This window comes from Solea senegalensis, linkage group LG5, assembly GCF_019176455.1.
Source record: "Solea senegalensis isolate Sse05_10M linkage group LG5, IFAPA_SoseM_1, whole genome shotgun sequence".
NCBI classification, from domain to species: domain Eukaryota; kingdom Metazoa; phylum Chordata; class Actinopteri; order Pleuronectiformes; family Soleidae; genus Solea; species Solea senegalensis.
In genome coordinates, this window is record NC_058025.1 from 4,745,468 (window position 1) to 4,754,786 (window position 9,319).

The following is a 9,319-nucleotide window of genomic DNA, read 5'->3' on the forward strand; positions in this document are numbered from 1 at the left end:
GAATGAATAATGCAGTGACACGAAATATATTATTTACACCCTTTCATCTTTGAGGAGGATTCAAAGCATATTTCAGACGCAATTATACTAATTTATTTATAGTGCATAGTATTTGCATAATCAAAAGCCAGCAGAGCACAGATATCTTGGAAGCCAGGCTTGACAGCCAGCTTTAGACCTGTAGTGCAAAAATAGCATTCATTTACACAGACTCGTGCACTGCTGCTGCTGCTGCTGCTGCCACAGCACTGATATCTAACCATGAAGCATATTTTAGTGTAGCCGTTAGCATTATCGCTCACAATGGGGGGTTCGAGGTGTATAATTTAGGCATTTGTGTCATATTCTCGTGCAGTTTTTTAAACATTTGCTCTTACATTTTGTATTAAAAATAGAATGAAATGCAGGTGTTACAATTATTATTTTTGTTGTTGACTTCACAGACGTGATTAGGATTGTAATCAGACTTTCCCCCAACACAGAGATAAGATAATCTGATTATCTTAATCGTGTTTATGGGATTTTTCGTATTTCAAATGGTTTAACTATCCCTCTCTTGAGTTCACTTCAATTCAATTTGACTTATCACAAAATCTCCTTTCTTCCCTTTTTTTTTTTTGCCCCCGTTGTTCTTCTCGCCTGTAATCTGAGCCTTTGCTCTCAAACAGTGACTCAGGCTCTCTGTGACACAGATTTTCACCTCACCTTTTTGATTTTATGCAACCGTGAGCGTAAAAAGGACACTTTAGCCCGCCATTCGTAAGTGGACTAAGGATTAACAGAACGTTTTTTGGAGCGTGTGTGTGTGTCATGAAATTAGATTCACATGACTAATGTTCACTGTCACAAAGTGGGGATTCTGTATTAACTGCTTGGCCTAATCTGCCACGACTATACCAACAACTCACATCATACTGTGGGAAACTTGGACTTTATGTCACTGGCAGAGCTGCCTGTCTCACATGTCGGCCATATTCATATCCGTGCAGTCAGCTGGAGGGGAGGGCCGTCGTGCAGCGTGGCCGAGCATGCACAGCATGCACGCTGCTCCCCACAAGACGCTCAAGTGGCCATGCAAGATGTCATTAAAAAGGGCCCGAGCATGACATTCCTCACAGGATTATTGGCATTGGCAAGTTATGGCTGGTTAGTCTGATCGCGAGGGAGGACATCGATCCCGATCCCTTAAATAATTGCAGTGACACCGCAGACAATGTGTGTCAGTATGTGCGTGAACCACCGTTTTGTGACGTTCGCGGCTCGGTCAACAACAATTTATTGGTGCATTTAAAAAATCGTAGAGTTGATCAATTAAGCAGTGACTTGACAGGAAACTCAATGTGTGTGTGTGTGTCTCTATGGGTACACACACACACACACACACACACTCTCACACACAAAACAGGAATCTGTCCTGCAGTGGCAGCGGGGCTGATGCTGCCATGCGCACGGTGATCTCACCTATCGTTGCCGTGGCGACACCAACCAGAGAGGAAAAGCCTTGCTGTGTGTGCGCATGCGTGTGTGTGTGTGTCTGTGTGGTTGTGACAGAAGCTGGAGCTTGAGGAAGGAGGAAGGAGAGCGAGAGCCTACAGGGCTTCACAAAGTGCCGGGGTTGTTTAAGTTTTATGCCTCATTCCCTTACAACCTTTATACCAGGGGGAAATACTGAACTGGCCCCTTCAATTATCAAGGCAGTAAATCCCAGCATGGCTGTGTCTTTACATTATCGGGCCATTGCTGTAATAAGGACGGGGCTACGGCGTATGGGGAGGGAGGTGAGCTTTATGTCGTCTCATTTGCATACGAGACCTGCTTAAACACTGACGAGAACACAGACGGATAAAGGCGACGTTCCACGTTCACATAAGCCACCACCACCACCACCACCACCACGAGCACGTCGCTTCCCCTCATTTCTCCTCAGGCAAACAGCCAAAATAAACTGCCCCACTACCAGCTGGTATTGTTGAATTCTATTAGTGATGAAGAGCTAACTCAGACTATAGGGGTCATCTGCTCATCAATGGGGTAGCAGTGGCCTAGGCTCGCTCTGCAGCCATGAATGCAGTGAATTCATTACTCCTGGTGCACAGATGGTGTCTGGCTGCCTGTCTCAAGTTCAAGTTCATGTCCAGGAGACACACACTCACACACACACACACATATAGAGAGAGAGAGAGAGACATGGCTCAAGCCAGCCAGACAGACAGACGTTGTTAAGTGAGACACAGCTATTGTTCCCTTTCATGATGTAGTAGCCTCACTGGCTATCCCAGGCGCCGAGGTCAGTTAATCGCAGAGACAAATGCACATGCAAACATTGACATGCACACGTATATGCACAGGAAGACTATCATCACCCCCATCGCAGGCTGCAGCGGCATCATATTAAAAAAAAATAGCCCCTGCTTTTCTGCTCCAAGAACCCGGATAAAATAGCCGGCTGATACTGAAGATGATATTCCACAGTATAGCTCAGCGTATGACAGCTTCTTTTTTGTGTGTGTGTTACACTCAAAGGGGGAAACCATATATCTCGCCACATTGCTGTTGTGAAATAATCTGTTGTGCGCTCCACAATGAAAGAGAAAATAGCCGTGCAACACGTATATTAATACCTGACACCGGTATGACGACTACATTCGCGTCCTTTGTCTGACACAGAAATTACCCTGAGCCGACAATATTATATACAAAAAAAAAAAAAAGCAGAAGAAGTGGCTTCTGACCCCCTGCCATGTATGCGCACATGAAAAACCACAGCCACGCTTCACATTAAATATGCCGATGGCCCGTCCAATGAATATGAAAACCCCCCCCGTTCCATGGTCGCCATGGTTTTGTTACTCAACGAGTCACGTGACATCAGTGGCTGTGGCTGTGGCGGCGAACACAGAAACTGAGAGGCAGAGGATGCACAGTCAAATCACACGCCTGTATTTATACATCGTATATAAAGATATGGAAATGGGGGCAGTGTGAAATGAATAGCATCTCTCTTTTTCAGCAATATGCTTGCATAGCAAGAGCAGCTCTCACACACCAAAATACACTACACAGGGAACAATACACACACACACAGTTTACACTACCGGGGCAAAAATGTGAAATTTAGCTATGGAGGCCACTTCATCATTAAAGAACGTACAGCTTGTTATTTTAAGGAGTTGTCAGTGTTCATAAAAAGCCCTGTAAGTGGACCAAATTGGCAAGAGTCTCCAGAGAAAGGCGGTAAAGGTCGTCTAAACTGCTGTCAGCCCGTTCTGCATCTCATCCTCTCCTCGCTGGAAGTGGCTCAGAAGGGGAGAGGGATGCATGCACGTGTGCGACTTGCAGCTGTATGAGACATGTGACGCCGCTGGATCTCAGCATCGTAGCCTACAGCCACCGCTTTTTTTTTACATGTTGTGTTCGTCAACCTCTTGACCTTTGAAAAAAAAAAAGAAGACAAAATAACGTTTGCACTTTCAAGGCTGGAAAAGTGTGAGGATTGTGGTGACCTGTGTTCCATCCTCTGAGCAAAATGAAGACAGATGGCAATTTCACTCGACTTAACCAAGGGCAATAAAAACTCTGTTGCGTTCTCAAATTGTCTTTCTGGGGGCAAAGACCCTGCCTGGTATTGTATGCCATCTTTGACAGGGACAGCCCATGGAACGAGGGGGCACTAGTTTTGTCTGGCAGTGTGAGAAAGTCAGCAAGAGACCTTTTCAGCTGAGGCGGTGTTTGAATCCAGGCAGCCTCTGTTCAGGAGGCACTGCTCTTGAATAATCCTCTGTTGCAAAATAAAATACATGTGAACTATATGACCTCATCGGACCCGATTTGAACCACCTATGTGTGCTTTGTGCAGTGTTAAGAGTACATTTAAGTCAAAGTGGGCCAAATATTCAGTATTTGTGTATAGTGTTGAACTCTTTTACTGTTACTTTAACACAAATACAAGTTAAGTCAACTAGAAAATGATGTGAAAAAGAGTTAAATTTAATAATAATCCAGAAAACATTTGCTCCTTAATGCAATGGATGTGCCATATTTGACCCGAGAATAAAAAGACAAAGGTATGTGTGTGTGTGTGTGTGTTCATGGTCAAGTTCACATACAAACAACACACTGTGATGTCACCTAATATCATTATTCCTTTCTCAGAAAGAAAGAAATCCCACAGCCTGCAGTCGCGGGTGAGGCCACGCAATGCGCGGATTACCGAGCTCCACAGCGCCTCCCTTTCAAATTCATAAACCCCGGCATAGTCTTAAGATAATGACCGCGAGTGAGTTCTCATCATCCGCCACAATTGGCGACACATTACAGATTCAGGACCGTTACTAGACTCCCCGAGTGCAGGAGCGCCGCGTCGGCTGCGGGGCTGGGAAAACACGTCGCCTCTTTCTTTGGGCATGCAGATGAGTCTGGTGCACTTGACGTCTTTTCATGACCCCTGTCGGCCCCCATCCCACCCCCACCAGACACCCTGCTCCCTCCCCTTCCCTCCCTCCCTCCCTCCCAGCCCCTCCAGCAGGCCCTCACGGCGCTGTCTGTCATATTGGGCCTGGCCATGGCATTGCCACTTGCCCCACTGAGCGTGGGAATGGGATCGTCCAGTCGTTCACATCTCCTGCACTGCGGTTAACGGAATCAATTAAGCAGACCCGACCCCCCTCACGTCTCCCCAATCCCCTCACTTGCACCCTCTCCTCCCTCCCTCTTCTGTCACCTCCCTCCCTCCCTCTCCTAACCCCACATCTCTCTCTCCTTCTCTCTCTCCATTTGTGTCACTTCCGTATATGTCCTAATTATTATACGGATTTGGGATGCCAGGTCAGACTCCATCACGGTGAAGTAAGAAACTTGGAGGCGCGCACGTGGCTTTCACAGTATAGTTAAAAAACCTTTTTTTTTTATCCAAATATTAAATAAAAACAAATTAAACCTTCACCTGAGAGTGAGTAAGGAAATAAATATGCATTAATATCAATAAAAATATTTGACCTGAGGAAAAGTTCAGTGTGTGTGTGTGTGTGTGTGTGTTAAGGCATCTGTGATTTACAGTATGCAAATTAAACTTCCTGAATTATTAGTTCAATTCAATTCAATTAAAGATAGTGTACAACATTCTGGTAAAATAACAATATAAACAGAATTGAATGTCAATTTAAAAACAAATATCCAACATCCAGAAAAAAAAAATAGATTATGTGCCATGAGTCCTCCTCCTCCCCAAGTCCTCGACGAGTCTGGAAGTAGTTTTTACTTTCGGTTATCTAGCTTTATGACGAGCAGAACACTCATACAGCTAGATAACCAAAGATAACAACCCACTTCCTAATCTGCAGGAATAATCCACAATGTGCATTCCTCCTCCTCCTTTTCTTCTTCCTCTTCTGTGTCGTCTCCCAAGTTTCCAATCCCTCAGAATTCCATAAATATAAAGCAAAAAAAAAAAAAAAAAGTCATCCAAAATCACCACATTGTGCTTTCTTTATATTCCTTTTTGCCATTGAGGGTTACACTGCACAGCCTGGGGTGTAAAAAAAAAAGAAGAAGAAAGTGGCAGTTTCTTCGGAGGAAAAAAAAGCAGCATATAATCCCAGTGTTAATGTCATATTCACTTGACATTAACCAACACTACTAAGTTGAAGTAGGCCTTGAAAATCGCGGGTAAGGTGCAGTCATCCTTGCACGGGGGCCCTAATTTGCAATGCAAATGGCCTCAATCCCACAAAAGGCTCTTTCGCCTCTATTAAGTCGTTGTGGCAGTAGCCATGGATATCCTGTGAGGCCGGCGGAGAAGAAACACACGGCCGGAGAAACGAGAGGGGCAAATCCGGTTTCCTGTGGAAAGTGCAATTACAATAACACAAGGAATTACGACGCAAATGATTCGGATTATGAAGAGTTGTTTTTTTTTTGTTTTTTTGTTGTTGTTGGGTTTTAAAAAAAAAAAAAAAAGAATAGTGTCATCCAGAATGTACCTATGCTGAGGAGGAGAAGGAGAAGCCGATGACTAAGCCAAAGGGTCCGTTTCTGCAGAATGCGTGGTCGGTCGGTCGGTCGGTCGCTCTGGAAAGGAGTGGGGGGAATAAGGGCCATCCCCAAAGGACAGAGGGGTGGAGAGGGGGTGTTGGGGAAGGGGGGGCTGGGGGTGGCCAAAATATGGACCAACCCCGGTGAGGTCAAAGGCCTCGGACCACGACAATGTAACTGCGGTGATGTCATGAAAAAAAAAATCGCAAATGCGCCCTCCTATCCATGCACAATCTCCATCCATTACACAGCGCGCGCCGGAATAAGTCCGCCTTGTTGCCAGTGTAGCCTCTCTCTCTCTCTCCATCTCTATCTCTCTCTCTCACACACACACACACATACAAACACAGGGATGAAAATGGATGATAGGGATTTTCTTCTTTTTTTTTTACACAGAATGAGAGCAACTGCTTTTAATGGAAGATGCGATCGGAAATGAACGATAGAAGCAACTCAGCGAGGAGTAACACACAGAGAGAGAGAGAGAGAGAGAGGAAGGGAGGGAGAGCATCCTGCGTGGAGCTGCCTGCGTCTTTCTGCATCCTTCCCCTCCACTCGCGATGATCACAACACACCACCACCACCACCACTCGCTCGCTTATTCTCTCTTCTCTTTTCAGCGCACATACGGTAGGAGTTCAAATCTCACGGAGTCGATTTTGCGTCCGAAATCCTGACTGTGTTGTGTCTCTTCGTCGTGTGTGTGTGTGTGTGTGGTGTGTGTGTTTTCCCTGCCATCGTCGCATCCGAAGGGCTGAGTATAGAATAGTAGTGTGCAGGTTAGGCTGCTGCATGTCGCCTCATACGCGAAAATAAAGCCCATGCACACACACACACACACACACACACACACACACACACATGACACTGTATGACACACACACACACACAAATGTAACTACAGTCCAGCCATAGCTCAGCACGAATGAGTCAACGTATAACATCTTTATAAGTAAGTAAGAAGAGGGGGGTGGGGGGGACCAGGCATGTGTTGGATCATGCGCAGGAGCAACTGCAGGTTACCAAATTCACTTTCTATATAGGATATAAGTATGTGTTGGGATCATAAAAGTGATCCTCTGACCCTGAACAACATATCGTTTATCAATAGCAGCATCCTTTAAAAAAAAAAAAATCTAATCTCCAGGTGTTGCCACAGTTTTAAATCTGGCTCTCTCTTATTTCTGCTCCTCGGAGGGGAGGGGCCAAGCAGAGGTGTTTTAATGAGCAGAGTCACGAGGCCTTGTGCGTTCACTTCAGTGTCTTCACCTCACACGTATTCACACACACACACACACAGTCGCACTGTTATTCCTGCTTTAAACCATCCACTCATGCATCGCCTTCTAATCCAGCTGCACCACAGAGGCACGTGGACACGCCGTGTGTGTCACTTGTGCCATGAATAAAAATCCTCACACGTCACAGATTTGCGCACAGTCATATCGTCCATATCTTCATTTAATGCCACACATTTGCCACATCATCTGGATCTGATGAATGAGGCCAACTCAGTATAATCAGGATGAGCCTTATAAAGCACACCACCTCGTTAAGGTAAGGAAGGCTTCACGAGTGGGGCCTCCCACACAGAGGCCGAGCTTTTAATTACACCACGCCATTTAATAAATAAATAAATGAATAAAACTTAGAAACCTGCTGATGTTCTATACATTATAATGCGCTGGGTTTTTTTCCCCCGTGAAGGTTGAGGACACAGTGTCGCGAGGTGCCAAGACAAACGCGAGAGGGCTGCTGAACAATTCCGTAACACAAGCTCAAGTGCGTAATAAAAACCTTAAACAAACACTACAAAGAACGCTTTGTTTTCCAGTCACTGAGTGACGACTCTGGTGACGCTGTTCCTTCCGTGTAAGGTTAACTTTTTTCTTTTAAATAAAAAAAAACAACTTTCCTCACTCGTGATAAAAAACAAACAAAAAACAAATAATCCCACGGTTTATTTCGTGTGATTCGTGGTGTTTATTCCACGTGTCCTCGTCTCCACATTTCTCTGAAATCCTTCCAAACCTCGCTCTCCATCTCACAGCTCAAGCAGAGACACACTGTGTCTTCGCTGCTATTGAAATGTACATGATCTATACGTGATAGCGGTAATAATAACAGCTTTAACGAGATATTGTTAGTTTATAAAGAGAAGGGTGTTTATTGCATGCATTGTTGGAGATACTGTCCGATAAAACCAAAACAAGCACAAATAAAAAGCGAAGCCTGCTATAAAGTGCAATATCACGAACTGATTGTTAGTCATGATCAAATACTTTACATGTAACTAAGACGTGGGGAATAAAAAAACAATTCAACCACGGTGTAGTTTGAGCATAAGTTCGTATTTTTAGTCTAACACTTTGTAAAATGTGTCCAAAAAAGGTCGAATCTGTGCGCACCGTGTTTGCCACGAACTTCACATTCCCTTCAAAATACCACGGAACCATCAGCTCTGAACACACCACACGCGTTATCTAATGGATTTTTTGTAATATATATATGTATATATAGATATAGATAGATAGATATCTATATCTATCTATCTATATATGTAGCTAACTCTACTTTTTCACTTTTACGCAGCGACTTTTACGCACACGATTGCTGGCACCACACTTTACGCAGCGGCACTATAGGCAGGCACAAAAAGTTGCACTTACTTCCGAGGGGTGAGTCAAATCACTGCAAAACGTCCCAGGCTGGAGGAGGGTGACAACGGCGGTGTCGAGTGTGGTCCGTGTCTGCCGTGTCTGTGGACCGCGCACCACGGTCTCTCTCCCCCCCCCTGCTTCAAATATCCCAGCCGTGTTAATTGGTGAGGTGGAGGGGGGGGGGCCCACATCACTTTAAAATTGCCGCTAACACTGAGTAGCCTGCATTATAGGCGTGCTACAGCTGCTCTGTGCAAAAAGCACGAGCACATCCCAAGCACATGATAGACGACGAAGAGGAGCAGGAGGGAGGGAGGAGGGAGAGAGAGATGAAGGGAGGGAGACAACTTTCCCAGAACGTCTGCACGCACCACAGAGAAAAAAAAAAGTGCATGCACAGTTGAGCTCTCAGAGTGTGTGCAAGTTTTTTTTTCTTCTTCTTCTTCTTCTTCCTGTTGGTGGTGGGGTGGGATGATGGGGGTGATGATGATGGTGATGATGATGATGAGGGGGAGGAGGGAGGGGAGGGGAGGGGATGTAAAGTCCATCCTTCTGTGTGAGGAGAGGACGTGCTCGGAAATTCAAACAAGTTCCCTCGGTTCTTTTGTTGCACGCACGAACTGAGGCAG

General features: G+C 45.3%; 1 long non-coding RNA gene across 1 annotated transcript in view; it reads right to left on the bottom strand.

The window, feature by feature from the left end:
* LOC122769094 overlaps positions 1-9,114 on the bottom strand; it is a 35,123-nt gene extending 26,009 nt beyond the window's left edge. The window contains exon 1 of the long non-coding RNA XR_006360406.1: positions 8,700-9,114. This is a non-coding gene — a long non-coding RNA (uncharacterized LOC122769094). The remainder of the gene's footprint in view (positions 1-8,699) is intronic.
* Positions 9,115-9,319: the final 205 nt, after the last annotated feature.